This window comes from Chelmon rostratus, chromosome 2 (genome assembly GCF_017976325.1).
Source record: "Chelmon rostratus isolate fCheRos1 chromosome 2, fCheRos1.pri, whole genome shotgun sequence".
NCBI classification, from domain to species: Eukaryota; Metazoa; Chordata; class Actinopteri; order Chaetodontiformes; family Chaetodontidae; genus Chelmon; species Chelmon rostratus.
Genome location: NC_055659.1, coordinates 5108158 through 5124330, shown reverse-complemented (window position 1 = coordinate 5124330; position 16173 = coordinate 5108158).

Genomic DNA, 16173 nt, shown 5'->3' with positions numbered 1-16173 from the left:
TCTTGTGTTTTCATGTAAAAGCCTGCTTTTCTCAGGATCGCCACCTACCTGCCAGCCCATAGCAGCTCCTCACCGCTCCACCTCCATTCCCCTGATTCACCAACACTCTCAGAGTCTCTTGGAGTCCTGGTTTAGGAGTAATTCAGGATAATTCTCAGAGCAGCTCTGAGTAAGAAAGGGACTGAAACTTTTATCTCCCTGAGGAGGCGTGGTTGATGCCATTGCTCGGTTAAAATGTGATTGGTTGATAACAAGACATTCTTAGTGATAATGGACAGTGAAATCAATAGACCTAATTATAGAAGTTAGTGTTTATTAAGACACGGTGTGATTATTAATACGATTTTATGTAATGAACTCTAGGCCTACCTGCGCAGTGACCTGATTGGTTTATTCATTTGCTTACGTTTGTTACCATGCTGCTCATTTCGGTTTGTGATCTATTTGAGGCTGCGGAAGCGCCGACGAAGGCTGTGCCAAGTCGTCACTGCTGCATTTTTCCAGCTGCCAAATATCTCAGCGTGATGATCGCTTTCGTTTCTGGTGTTCTAACTTTACTGCGTCGGGTGGGAGATGTGAGCACATCTGCAAACATCATCCCTGCAGCATCTAATCTGTAGAGCTTCATTAACTCCCTCATTTAGCGTCTGGAGAATATTTCTCCTTCCCTTTTCTCCTCTGCGTAAACTCTAAGATGCTTTGAGAATAACTTATTTTTACTAGGATCTTGTTCTAACTATAAAAAACATAGAATTTCATCACTAAGGGCAACATTTGCACTTAGGGTCTTAATGAATATGGCCCCTGAAGCCTGTTACTGTGTCCTGCGCTTGGGTCCAATGCTGTAACATAAATAACCTATCAGTGCTAAGGTAGATGCTGCAATCACGTAAAAGTTTCAAAAAGTTAATTTAAACACAAGATACTTGTGCTCAAAAAGAGGATTCATTCTCAGTGAAGAACCTTGGAGCTCTAATCTGCCTCTATACCTGCCAAAGAGCAGTGATTCCTAACACGTCTCTGGGGGTCATCAGGTGGAAACCTCCCTTCAACAGTGTTTCGCCTACTTAGTCCCACTACACCTCCAGGAGGTTAGGCAGTGAACTCCGGCATCCCAGAGTCACCCCCCCTAGTGCCAGTTCACACTGCTCCTACACAATCCAAACAGCACCGCCACGTTCAACTGACCCAGAGATGCTCCAGGTAGTGGCCAGTACCGATGCTACCATTTAACTATTGCTAATGCTAATGCTAGCCGCTAGGAAGAACAGAAGAAGACAATACAGTTCCGATGCTACCATTTAGCTAATGTTACGTGCTAACCGCTACCTGCTAAGAGGAACAGAAGAAGACAATAAAGCTAGATTCACCTATGCTGTTAATGTTAATTGCTAGCTACCAATACTAACTGCTAAGATACTATCATACTCTCACCGCTTTAGCTATTGTTAGCTGCTACAATGCTACCACAGGCCTAGATGCCACATGTAACTGCCGATTGCCACACTACCATCATCTACCCCTGCCTCTCACCAACTGCACCAAGAAAAAGCAGGGTGGGAATACAAACCCTGGTTCGGGTAGGGGATAGAAAATATGGAAGTAGGGATTGGATACAGACCCTTGTTTGGGTAGGGGGTGGAAAATTTAGAGGGTGCTGAAGGTGGAGGCCTAAACCACAGACTAGATTTAACAGCCTCTTCTAACATTTCCTTCAAGAAGCAGCAAACCCTACCATTTCCTTCAAAAAGCAAACAGAGCAGGAAAACAAACCCTAACATTTCCTTCAAGAAGCAAACAAAACAGGAAAACAACCAAAAAGATCAAAAAAACAAGCCAACTCTGTATCTTACCACGCAAACTCACCTGAACAGGCCGCATGGTCCCAAAGAGAGACTCTAGCTGGCCACACCCCCACCTTATCTAAACTTCCTGGTTCTCTTCCGATTGGCAGAGCGAGAACATGGGGCGGGGAAAGCAGAGCAGAGGAGAGGTGTCTTGTTCAGACTTTAACCTCTTCTCTTGCCGGGTTAGGCATGCATGTCCCCCCCCCCCCATCCACTGACTAGACCTAGCAGCCTCATCTGACATCTCCCTCACTGTCTTTCTTAAATTTTGCCCATGCACTCCCAGCTCCCTCAACAGTGAAACAGCTGACCCTGCAACAAAACCTCTACACCCCACTTCAACCGGACAGACCCTGGTCTTCCATCCCCTCTGCTCAGATTCTGTCTTTAAATCTGCATACTTAGTCTTCTTCCTTTCATAAGCTGCCTCCACTGAATTTTCCCAAGGGACTGTTAACTCAATAAAATACACAGTCTTTTTACTCATGGAGCATAAGACAATGTCCGGCCTCAGATTACTATAAACTATTTCCTGGGGCACAACTAGCTTTCCTCCCAAGTCGACCTGCATTTGCCAATCATCAGCCCCTACCAGGCAGCCACCTACCTGCTTTCTCCCTGACTTAGCAGCTCTATTTTTCTCCCCCTCTCGAACAAACTGCACATCTAACTTTCGCTATTACCGCTGACGTAAATTTATGTGAACTTGTGCACATTATGACTGTTTGATCCAGTACATGTATATAAAGCAGGCGATACAGCTTTAACAGGCTGCAGGTGCTCCCGCGGACGCCAATCTCTTTCTGGTGGACGGTGACTTTGTGACACGGCGCAGAGTCTGGCTTAAATACGCACCTGGCACAGAGCGACATCATCATCCCGCTGGACACGTGTGTCCGTCCACTGATGAATGTTACGGCCAATAATCAACCTTCAGTCTTTTTTTTCTTTTTTTTTCTTCAAAGAGGTAGCGAGACTTAACCATCAGATCTAATATATCACATCAGGCAACAGGCCAGCAGTGTCTGTCAGTTTCAGCTGCTTTACAGAGAGACCATGAAAGTCAGCCTCTGTGTTACATTAATTACATCAATAGATCAGCCTTTTCTTGATTTCCCGTGCATCTCAAAGTGAGGCGACAGAAACAGGCTGCCAGCTACACAACTGGAGTCAATTTACCTTAATGTGCCTCGTGTTACAACTTTAATTAAGGCTTCGAGCGTGACGAGTGAAACGCTGGCCAGCTCTCTAGAAAAGCCTGCAGCGCCCAAAAGTTTACATTTGCAAAATATGTTGTCACCTCGTAATTAGCCTGAGCCGAGCCAAGAGCGACACGTGGTTGCGTCTCAGGCATCTTTTGGGAAAGCAGCTACAAAAACAGAGTGGGAATTTCATATCATAGTTCATTTTTTTGCTTTTTAGCTCAACCAGCAACAAAACTGTGAAACAAATTCATGTTCAAACCGGAACATAATACAAAACGACAGTAAAATAGACTGAAATTTGTTGCATTCATTCAAGAAATGAGTAGGTGCAAATGCATAAACTCCTAATTAGGATCCTCTTTGGAAGACTTGTGCCAGGTGAGGAGAGGGTTCAGGTGAGGCAGAATCCAGAATGCTCTGTAATTGCATGGGGCAATGTGGGGTTTCATTATTCCCGTCCAGCTTTTACAGCCATTCTCAGGAGGGTGTCGCTTACTTCCACCTTACTATCCATTCCTCCACCCCACAGAGGGATCGTTCTGCTCATGGAGGTGGAAGGTTTACGCCCACCGGCCGCATGAACAGTCCCTCTTGAATAGAATGAGCTCTGGATGTCTGAACGCATCTTCAGGAGATGAATCGGACATGCAGAGAGATGCTCTCCCAGGTTTAATGCAAGAGAACACACAAGTTGTCATGTACATGAGAACTTTCATGCAGAAAACAGGGTTCACGAGCACTGTTGTATTTTATATTTGTAGGTCTCCTATACATGTATGTATATCTGTAGTTTAGTATTGCATTATTGGAATTACTCCATGAGTAAAAGCCAATTTGAGTATATGTGACATATACTGTGTCTTTGATTTGAACCTTTATGCTAAATTGCTAAAAGGTATTTTTACATGAAGCTGTTTTTTCATTGATTTGTGAATATTAATATTATATAATTTTTTTCACATCTGTCATGAGAAGCAGGGTTTGTGTTTTTTTTTTTTCCCTGCACCAAGGCTACCCTCCATTCTGATTGTGTCTGTGCTGGTTGAGGTTTCACTGAATTTCCATGTGGTTATGCTTTTGGTTGGCCACCAGAAGGTTTTCTTCCACACACACCAATGTGGTTTTCATTTACGCTCTTTTCTGCCATCAACCGTAGTGTCAGTATTTGGTGGTGGAAATGTGTCAGCTATTAGACCTAATAACTAGGAACTGCAAATTAGAAACCCATGTTTAGAAAATGTGTGTTTTATCAGGCATAATTACTGCAGATTGTAAACTGAGACCTATGAGCTTCTGTGAAGAGTTCAAATGGGCAGAAGAATTACAGTTTACAGCAACAATAATTTGTACAGTTAATTAACAAGTGTAATTTCGTGAGTATGTTGGGATCTCTGAGATGCAACATGTCTACACACAACACAACACAACACAACACATAGACTTGAAGCACCAGAAGACCAGCTTCCCAGCCTGAGGTGGTTGTTCCTCCATTTCTGAGAAGCTAAACAAGCCATCACCAAGTCTCATTATCATCTGAAACAAAAATAACCAGGAAAAAGGGACAAACACCCACATGCACGGGATCAAAGTGCAGTTTCCATCCAACAGAACTGCCCTGCACTCAGACCCGAAAAAGGACGCGATGCCACAGCTCTGATGCGGCTGATAAAGAAATATTTATCAGGCCAGTTAGAAACTGTATGAGAGCCACACTTCCGTTTGCGGTCTGGTTTCGGTTGGAGCTGTCCGTGTTCCCCAGTTCAACATTCAGTTCAGGTCAAAACTAGCCTCTGACTCTGGGAACATAGAACCATGGACCCATAGGATCCTGGGAGAGCAAATACCTATGCAGAACTGGGGAAACAGGATCCTTTGTCATGTGCCATATAAATCTGAGGAACATAGAATGACACCCTGACTGTCATCAGAGGAATTAAACTGCTAATCCAGTCGTGTGTGAACACAATTTGTACAAGGTAGTGAATAAAAAACCTTTGAAAAATAATAATAGCATTAATCTAATAATATACAAGTGTTCCATGAGTGTCTGTGTTAACTCTGGGATGGATTGGGCACAGCTTCTCATCTCTGAACACAAATAAGATGTTTGAGACACTGACTGAATGGATAATTGAAAGAAGGTGAGTCACTAAACTGTTCACAGTTAATTTAAATGTGTTGTGCTTGTCAACACATTTGTATCTTGAGTAATCCTCAAAGGCAAAGTGAGACTTGACTGCCAACAGCGTAAAGGTGGTGAATACCTAAGCACCTTAGCATTCATTCATTATCAGAATTATTGGGCTGGAGCAGAAGAAGTTGGCTAAAGACTTGAATCTGCAGCATTATTAGCGCTGACTTACAGATTTCAATCAGCGACTTGGCAGCTGTGCGATGCTCATTTGTCTGTTTTTTACGAATTCTTCACGTTGGACAGATTTTGTTTGCGCTTGACATCACCGATGGTATAATCCCGCTCTGATGAAGCATAAGCTGCCCCACAGATGAGCCGTGGACTGCAGCCAATCACAGCAGGAGACGATGTAGCAAATACGCCTCCGGTTATCTGGTTAGCGACCGAGATAGCTAGGTAGTGAGCTATCGTGGCTGGCCAGCGTTAGAAATGAACATGGTGTTCGTTAGCTCACCAACCTCATCCGGCTACACAGGTTTTATGGAGACATGTGGATGAACTTGCTGTAATGTGACCAGGCGCTGTCAGCTGTAACATCACTAGCTAACTGCAATCATTTGACACAAACTTGGCTTAGCTAAGCCCGCTGAGTTCTCCGGCTGATCCCTCAGAGGCGAACGTAGCCTCGGTATCCGTCTGTGCCGAGGCGCATTCAAAATATTAAACTAAAAGTCTGACCTTGGAGTTTCAAAGCACACTTTACAGCTCTAGTGTCGACTGACTGACTGTTATTGGTTGTGAACTTGCACGTCGAGTTCATTAAAGTTGAACCTCTACAAAGATGTACTTAGCATTGCCATGAATCATTACTTTTTAAATGGATAGCATTCGCTGTGAAATTTTATTGCTGTCAGAAATGTTCTTTTTAATAGTTTCCTTGCAAAATTGGCTTGTTGCAACATCAACTTTTAATCGTACTTGGCTGTAATTTGTATGTCTCCCTCCAAAGGAAATCTTCCCGTATATTTAAAGAGATAATGCTGCATATATAAATTCTTAGCCAACTTCTTCTTTTCCAGACCAATAATTCTGATAATGAATGAATGCTAAGGTGCTTAGGTATTCACCACCTTCACGCTGTTGGCAGTCAAGTCTCACTTTGCCTTTGAGGATTACTGTACTAAGCTACAAATGTGTTGACAAGCACAACACATTTAAATGAACTGTGAACAGTTTAGTGACTCACCTTGTTTCAATTATCCATTCAGTCAGTGTCTCAAACAGCTTATTCGTGTTCAGAGATGAGAAGCTGCGCCCAATCCATCCCAGAGTTAACACAGACAACTAAGAGTGTGCAACACCTGCATTTTCATATCTTTAAAGGGTTTTCATTCTTTACAAAAAAAAAAAAGTCCTGTCCCTGTGCCGGGACAGGAAGTGTGATACGGATGGTCACATTAAACTGCCATCACACAGACATTTACTATGAAAACCTTTAAACTGTATCGAAGCCTGTTGAAGCAAGCGTTTCCTATTTTGATTCATAGCCTTTCTGAGCCCAGCCTGCTCAGGTGTGCTGCATTTCCAAAGAGGTGTCAGCTCCACCCATCATCGTTGCGTTCCGGCTTCCACCGGGAGCGTTCAGCCGACGCACTGTGTTGACATGCTCAGATTTAGCTGGTTTGGTCATTTTTTCCCTTGATGTTTCTGCTTCTAACGATTTAACTGTGTTTGTTGTTGATGTACAACCAGAAGTCTGCACAGTGTGTTTTATTTTGAAAATGAGCCGGAGCCTCTCTGCCGTTCCTGTGTCTGACTTCCTGTCTGGCTCGATCTGCTCCGAGCAGCTGGGCGTGTTCTTGTGGGAAATATTTAAGACTTTTAATCTATATCTATTCATGGGTGATCTTTAACTATGTATTAGCAATCACACAATAGTAACCTCTGTTGATATATTCTTGTAACTGTGCATTTTATTTAATTTCTTTGTGAGCATAAGTTTACTATAAAACATGACAGCAGCAGAAAGAGACGTTTGATGGTGTGAGAGCGCCCTAGAATACAGTGGTGTCTGCGACCGAGTGGTGCAGGAATGTGTTTGATGTCTCCTCCCATGAAGATATCAGTCACCAAGGAGGTTCGACTCCATTAATTTTCAGAGAGCAGTGGAAAACGCCTTAAGCGTATAGCAATGGGAGCGTGCTCAGATTAAAGCTGCACATTAGGACGAGTTACAGTCAGAATAAGTGAGTGTGATTTTTGTTTCCGATTTAGTTGCTCAGCTCGGTTCTCGTCTGAAACACACAGCGGGGCTTCTGGTGGAATCACAAGCCATGTCTCAAATGGGCATGATCAGCTGCGGTGGCCAACCCCGAGGCCGTCACGCTATGTACGAGGTGAGTACCAAGCTCCATCCCCTGGAACTCAGCAGAGTTCCTGACTGAAAAAACAAGAGTCTTCAGCCATGATAGCAGCTCTGTGAGGCTGTTTTTATTTATAGCTTTGAGCTGAATGCTAACCTCATCATGCTCACGTGCTAACAATCCTGACTGCACGCCTGCATACAGTATATACACAATCTGCACTTTACAGGACTTTTTAAAGAAATACTCCATTTTAATTACACAAAACACTGTTTACATGTGAAACAGAGGCCCAAACATAGAGGAAAATGTTGGTTTTGTAAAATCTCCGTATACGTGTGGATGCGTCTCTTACGAAACAGGAGTCAGGAACCTGCTGGTGATTCACAACCAGCTGATTCAGATCATCAAACAACAAAATCACTCGTAAAAACATATGTAAGAAAATTGAAGTCATAAAAAGAAATATAACATTCTGTTCTTGCAACAACCATCAACAAGTGAGCAATTGATTTACACACTAATAATAAAAATTACGTAATTATGTACCAATGTGAACTCTCCAAGTGCAGAACCTGCATAGAAAAGACAAATACATCAATCAAAACATCTTCAAAAGACAAAGACTAGTGAGTTAAGACAAAATTAAGTCATTAGAGGGAATATATCATGTTCTGTTATTGCAAATACACACACATATACACCAATAACACCCATCTGTGCTCATAAACAACAAGACAACAGCAATTCATCATTTTAGCCCCCCCGGATCCTCAGCCTGTAGGTGGTGCATCCTCTTTGGAGAAGCTTCCTCTCCCTCCCTAATACCCACGAACCGTATCCGTGTCTACATGTGGACTTCTTTATAGTTTTTTCTTTTCTGCTTTTCGTCCGAGTGGGGATTTAAAGAAAATGGCCTCCTTTGATCATGGCATTGCAATCCATACAGCACAAACAATGAAATCTTCCCAGGGAAGGAGAGAGCGGGGGTCTCGATGGGCAGTTCAGTTCTAACGATGGCACTTTGTTTATGGGAGGATTTGAGGTGGATTGTGTTTCCAGTAACAACCCTTATTCTTCTCCTGCGGAGTGTTGCTGCAGAGATATAGAAGGCTTGTGTTTTATATTCACTGGTAGACATGAGGAACTAGAAGCACGTAAGGGATAATTTACAGTAGAGGCAAGTAGAGAATCAGTGTCTTTCTTGTTTTTGGATGAACAATCTGAGTTGCTACAGACTACGGCCTTTTGCAAAAAGCCTGAAAAGCTTGCCCTGTGGTCAACAGTTGGGATACAAAGCATTTGTAGCTCTGGGGAAGAATTTAAGAGACAGGACGTACGGGTCCGTTTGTCAGAAAAGAAATATGACCAAAGGTTTTTTTTTTCTAAGACTCATGATAAGGACATAAACAGCCTGTTAGCAGCTGATCCTCCTCCTCTTAAACAACAGCCCGAGTCTTGACTGATACCTTTTTCACCTGTTTCTCAGTAGATTGAAAGTCTTTGTCCAAGACTTTGTTAACCCTCCCACACTTGATAATCACCGATTGCTTGCAGAGTAATTTGAGGAAGACACTGGTAAAGACATAGTCTATGTTACGCCTACTCATTTTTTAAGCCCTCTTTCCACAGGAAATATTCCTCGCTGGAACTGTTTGAGCTGTCGGCGCAGAATCGCATGTAGGACCACACATGCAGTCTACCTACGTGAAATGTCCTTGTGGGTTTCGCTATGAGGGCAAGACAAGAAAGGAACTGAGAATTAAGACCTAAGTATGCGTAACATCAGAAACAGGGATGCCAGGTCTCCTGTTGTCAGGCGCTTTGATTCTGCAGGCCGTGGAGTTTGTAGGCTACGCGTCACGGATGTGGAGGCTGTTAGTTGAGGGGAGGAAGCAGGGAGACATGTCCAAAGAGAGGCCTGTTAGACACACCACTTAAAGGCTGAGTGTCCTGGAGGCCTTAATGATGAATCACTGCTGCCTTGTTTTTGAAGCATACAGATGGGTATTAAAGATGTAAATGTGTTTGTATTTTCTATGCAGCTTCTGCACATGATGAGTTTACGTAAGTACATACATAAATTCAACAAAATTATCAAGATTCTTGTACAAGTTGAGCTTTTGGCCTTGTTCTGTCTGTCAGGCTAAAATAAATGTAGGCTAACTGAAACAAATCACATGGCTGTTGTCTTCTAAACTGAATATCTCAACTTCACGTTACTTCATTTCATTATGCTTTAAAATATACGACCTGAGCTTTAAGTATTCAATGCAACAGGACTTTAAAAATAGCATATTTTTACTCTGCTTTAGCCTTACTTGTTATTGATTGGTAATGCTAAACCTTTGCTAAAGTCTAAGGCATGTGGGTTACCAGTTAACAAGCCTAACTTGGTTAAAATGCCTAAAGTTAGATGATTTAAATGCCATTTAACCACAGCTGGGTCAAAATGAACACGATTTACACCAGGCTAAACACCAAAATTGGTAATATGCAACAACCTAAATAATGGCTGAATATATTTCAGATGTGAGATGTTAATTAACCATATTTTGTCAGAGTCTGGCATTCTCAAATTACCTTTGTTTGCCATCTTTTAATTTTCTGTAGCAACTGCAGTCAGATAAACACAGACCTGTCAACCCTCCTGTTTTTCCTGTGAATATCCTGTATTTTACCCTTTTCTTGCACCGTCCTCCTGTTTAAATATTTCCCCTAAATCTCACGTTTCTAACCTTTCTTTAAACATGAAGTCACCCATTCATCTGCCAATAAAACAAGAAGGAGGAGAAGGATGGACATGATGTGCTCTTTTGTGTTTAACGCAGGGATGTTCACAGCATTTCACTTTCCGCCAGGCGTCTGATTCTGACCACCTGATTGTAGTCATGTACTTATTGTAGGAACTAGCGGCTGCCTCGTGGTGATTTCAGGATTCACTGTGTGTACCCTTGTCTAAATGTAAAACGCATGTGGACAGTGGAAAGGGCGGTGGGACGGCCCAGGGTGGGGTACTGGAAAATTTCCCTTATTTTCGAATCTCAGTGTTGACAGGTTTCAATAAAGATCATCTCGCTGGACCGCAGCCTCTTCTGTGAACAGCCAGGAGCCATATTTGGGAGTTCAACTCCCTCCACGTTCGTGCTGCGGCGGCAGCTGGATATACTTGTTATAATTAACAAAAAATGTCCGAATTTTTTTCTCATGGTACAGTCAGATGGCTTGTAGCTAACTAAGCTACCAACTAAACCGGTTCGATTTTAATCAGGTCAGAATTATAGTTTGTTCAATGCTTTGTTTTTATTCTGAATACGTGCAAAAATAATGACATTCTCATCAGCCGTGTTAGCATGATTGGCCAAGGCTACACTGTTAGCATTGCAAGCATGAGGTTAGCATTCAGCTCAAAGCTGTGCCTAAGAACAGCCTCACAGAGCTGCTAGCATGACTGAAGACTTGTTTTCCTACATATTTCAATAAACCTGACCAGGATCACTTCTCATTTAAGCTTTAAAGACTTTGTTCTTATATAAATCTGTAAAACTTTCACCGTTGGGTTTGTGTGTAATCCTGGTCGTAGATCTCCATCCATGTGGTTTGAATGAAAGGTCAGCACCTGGTCTGATCATGATTGACAGAAATAGAACATCTGTGTTGTAATTGCATTTATTTTGACTTTTTTTTACATTCATGTGACACTGTACATGTCTATATAAATGCTGGCTTCAGTCAAAGCAGACAGCTCCATGACCACGTCACCTCCAACACATAAAGGAAAACTGCATCTGTTATTGGGCGCATCAACATCATGTCTGACTAACCAGATAGCTTGGGCAAAACCATCTGCTGTTTAATTTCTTTGTTGTGCGTCAGTGCTTCAAAATTAAGTCATAAACAGCAATTAAAATGTCAGCTCTGCTGCAAAGCTCTTGGGAAAGAGTGCTTGGCTGCTGCCGTCTGCTGCAGCTCAGTCTCTCTGACTGGGCTTTTGGCTTTTTTTCTGACTCTCACCCAGCATCTACCGCAGCCAGGTTGCTCATCAGCGTTTGAAGTGCCCGAGAAGATGCTGGTTTCGGTTCAGTGTGCCAGCAAATAAGTGCACTAACATCAGGCCAAGCATCTGTGATGGTCGTAAATAAGCTAAAAATGAAATATTAATACCGCTGGCTCAAAGCAAGCATAAACCACTTTTCTTTGGGGAATGTTTTGGGTCGAAATACGACGCTGGCAGTCGTTACATGTCTGAATGAACACTTCGAGGAAGGAACACGCACATAATGCAAGTAATTCGTGAGTAGCAGCAACCATTTTTATCAAAAAAAGGAAAAAAAAATCCAACTGGCTCATCACAGCTGATCCATATGTACTCTGCTGCTAAAAAAAATAAAAAAAAAATAAAATAATGGACGCATGCAGAGAAAAGCACCGCAAGGATCTGATGTTTCAGGGCAGATTTGAAATGTGGGCTGATACAAAATATACTTTACATGCTGATATGAAGTAAATCATAAAAGGCAAAAAAAAAAAAAAAAATCACAAAAGGCAATAATCTCAGTAAATCAATAAAAGTCATAATAACGTCAGGTGCATATGAAATGTGGAAGGTTCCAAAGTGAAGCTCGAACTGGGGAAAAAAGTCGACGTGATGACTTTATGAGCTCCCAGATGTTCAGACCCACACTTGACAGACTTATGTGATACTTACAACCAAAATACACACGTTTAGTATCAAACCTCAGCCCTTTAGCTGTGAAAGGTGGCTGTTAAAGTTTATAGTTCCTTCCTTTTAACACAACAGTGTTTCAGTTAACAGTGTTCTCCATCTGTGACACTCCTGCAGCAAATTCAGCTTCTCCATCCCATATAATAATAACAATAATAATAATAGTAAGCTTTATCTGTATGCAGCTCAAAGTGCTTTACAACAAAGAAAAGCTCTCCTTTGGCTTTCACCCAATACATTAAAGAAAAAAATGATATTTTGTGTATTTTTCATATGATCAGATTTGGCACATCTCATTGACTAAAATATCAGAAAGTTTCACTCACACTAACAGCTGATTTGTTAGAAAGACCAGATCGATTGACGCCGTCCACCAAAAAATAGAGACAAATGACACACAAAGACTCCCTAAAACGCTCGTCTGCCCTTCGTCCTCCTTCGTCATTCAGAGTACAGCATGCGGCTGGAACAGGAACCCGTCTAGCTAGCTGCTTTTAGTTAGCTTCAAGTTTATCTGCGAAACACTGCACTTTGCTTAGGTTTGTCTCACAACCGTGTTTCAAATTTCGTAGTTCAAATTCAGCCATCAATCCTAAGCATGGCTCTGTCGCGGCCGGCGCTGTGTTGCCCATCACGGAGTAAGCAGACAGATGTTGATGCTGAATCAAACCCAACTCAACCTGCCAGCAGCCTCTTTCCAAAGGTGGTGCAAGTTTCATTCCTTCATAAAGTACTGAACTTAAAGTTAAGACCCAGTGACATGTTTTTCCAAGATGAATGATGTCTTGCAGGCTTTGTTCACCCTACATGACAAAGCCTACGGTAATAACTCACCTGTGACTGACTGAACGTTCCCTGAAACAAAACGCATTGATGAGTGATGATCACAGATAAGATATTACATCATGTCTCGCACTCTGGCAGGATAAATTAGAGGTTGGAATTGCACCGTGCTCACGATCTCCTGATGTTGCGGCCTAATGTCCTTGTGCACCTGCCACTTCCGACCTGTTTGGACGGGGGGATCTCTCATCCCAGGACCAATCTTGCCTCCTCTTTGCTTGTAGTCCAGGGTGATGGACTTGAGCTTGCTCCAAACAGGCCTGTGTCAGAGAATCATCATGCTTGTCCGAGTCCATTCCAGACATCCCAGTTAGCAATTCTGTCCAGGGAATTTTGCACATCTTCAGTGGCCACGACAGTCCGAAGTGGCACCGGCACCCTTTTCCCCGGAGCAGACTCTGGTTGATTTCAGGCAAGCCTCCTGAGAGTTGCGCCCACGCTTCTCTTCAATCTGGATGGGCTTTCTGGCCAAGACGGGGATTTCCTCGCCTCCTGTGACAAAGATGGTGTTCCCTCTCAGACTATGAGAGGGTTTGACCCTCACTTTTGCCCATTTGACAAGCTCTTCCAGCCTCCTCAGGCTTGTTTGTGCATGGAGCTGTCTGCAGGATGACTGTGGCGCCATCGTTGTAGCTTCTAAGTGGCGAGAGCCTCCGCCCTGACTACAATTTTATCATTATTCCAGCCTGCCATGCCCCACTAAGGATGATTTGAAAGGCTGCCACAAATAGGATGGGGAAGATTGAGCACCCCATGGAGATATCAACTTCCAATTGCTGCCATCCTGTTGTGAAGTCCTGGAGGGCAAAGCACATCTGGAGGTCCTTGCAGTTGCTGGATACTGTTCAGAACTCGCACACACACACACATGCCTGCATACACCAACAAACTGCTCAGATAACCCTATTCTAATGATATTAATGTCCTCTGTGTTGTCTTCCTCAGGTTGTCTTGTGTCTTTTTATCTTAATAAAAAAAAGAAGACGTTGCTGGATACGAGGACACTGATGGAATCTGGGATGCAGAAGAACTCCATTGCTTTAATATTATGTAAGTAAACGACTGTGATTTAGTTATGGTGATAGTGGCCTATTTTTGGGAAAAAATACCGCATCTGTTGGTCTTGGAGGTAGGCCCAGTTCCCTGTATCTTTGCCCAAACACAATATGATCTCTGGCCCTGCTACTGACTCTGAGGCAGCAGAACAAGCTGAAAACATCAATTCATAAAGCTGCTGTGACGAACAAGCTCGTAAACAGTTGCCTATTGAGGCATCCAGAGGACATTAGTGACAGTAGTGAAGTCCTCTCGGTGGATTGCCACTACGAACCAGAAACACTGCACCAAGTCATTTGATCTGTTATTGACAATATGGCCCAGTGTGCCTGCATCACTATAATAATACAATCTATTGTATAGTAAAATTTTACTGGGCTCTCCTGGAGTCCCATGTGGAGGTCAGAGGTCAGACACATTATTTTGGTCTCCACACTCAATGGATTACTGCGGAACAAAGGTCACATCCTAGATCTCCTGCTTTATGATCCAAGGCTTGACCTTTCTTTCTTGTTCAGACGGACCTGAGAACATCAGACCCAGGATCCTGAGAACTGAGGAGGTTTTCTCCGCCAGTTATCACCCTCAGTCAATGAGGCAACTTTGAAAGACGAGATACTTCTCGCAGATTTTGGGGGGAGGCTTCAGGAAAGTAAATCAAGGCGACAGTGGTTTTATTGTCTGTGTCATGCCTATCACCTGACATCTGGGGCTGCTTCACGCCGCACGCTCTTTACATGTTAATGGCTCCAAAAGTGTACATAAATTATTCTAATTGGCGAAGTGTGTGGAAAGAGGACATTCATTGCAAAATTAACTAGATTTTAGACGAGGCACAAAAAGGGTCTAATCACTTACAGTACATCCTCTAAAATGCTGCTGTTTCATAAGAAAACCTGCTGAGACGGCAAATGGTAACTTAAATAAGCAAGACGATTAGAGTTGACGTCCCACTGTCAGAATGGTTTGTATAGCACATATACAGTGCATCAGGATTTTAAAGGGTGGTTCTGAGTTAGAAAAAAGGTTTTAAAATAGAAAAACAACTGAGGGCCGCATGAGGTTTCATTCCAAAATGTGATTATTCATGAGAGAGGAAATGAAAACCTGCCAAAAATGTCAAGGCACACTGCTTCATAATAGTATGAATGAATGCGCAGGGTGGGACTCGACTTCAACTTTCATCCATGACTTTAAAAAAAATACAGAAATCAAGAGACTCAGCAGACTTAGACGAAGTTGATTTGGGCGTCAGTGGGATTTTCTATTTTGACTGACAACTGTGGATGGATTTTTAAATTCTGCACACATGTCAAGTAATCCAGGAACTCTCGATCCACTCAGAAACACATTGTTCTTTCGGCTTAATACTTTGCTCTTCACTGATTTTATGAGAAATTCTTGTTAAACGAGATATTGAACTTCTAGAAAATCACACATTCCCTCTGTTTGTGTTCAGAAAGTCTCACAAGCTGCCAAACATCTTAATTAATAATGATTTTTCTGAAACTCTCCAAAACATTTGTAAGACAGTTTCACAGTTGTCGCAGCTAAATCGTGCTTCTGGGAGACGGTAAACGATCTGGTCAGTCAGAGCGCTCTGTGGTCGCTGAGGGTCCTCAAACACCGACTGCGCACAAGTAATCAGACCCGTTCCAATCAGTTATCCAATCCTCTGTTCTTGCCTTTAAACCTCTAATTTGGATGTCTGGGGCTCAGCCAGACCTCTGTGTGTATGTGTGTGTTTGTGTGTGTGTGTGTGTGTGTGCGTGTCTTTGTAAAATGCCAGTTTTCTTCAAAAACAATCCCAGGCTCAGGGTTGTACAAAATGTACAATTGTTGTGGCGCTGATGGAAACCCGTGCAGGACGCAAGCTCTGACTTTTTTGGCTCCAAGCGAAGATAAGATACGATAAGATAAGATAAGATAAGATAAGACTTTATTGATGCCACGCTGGGGGAAATGTTCTTGTTATGACAGCAGGAATAAAAAAGGAAAT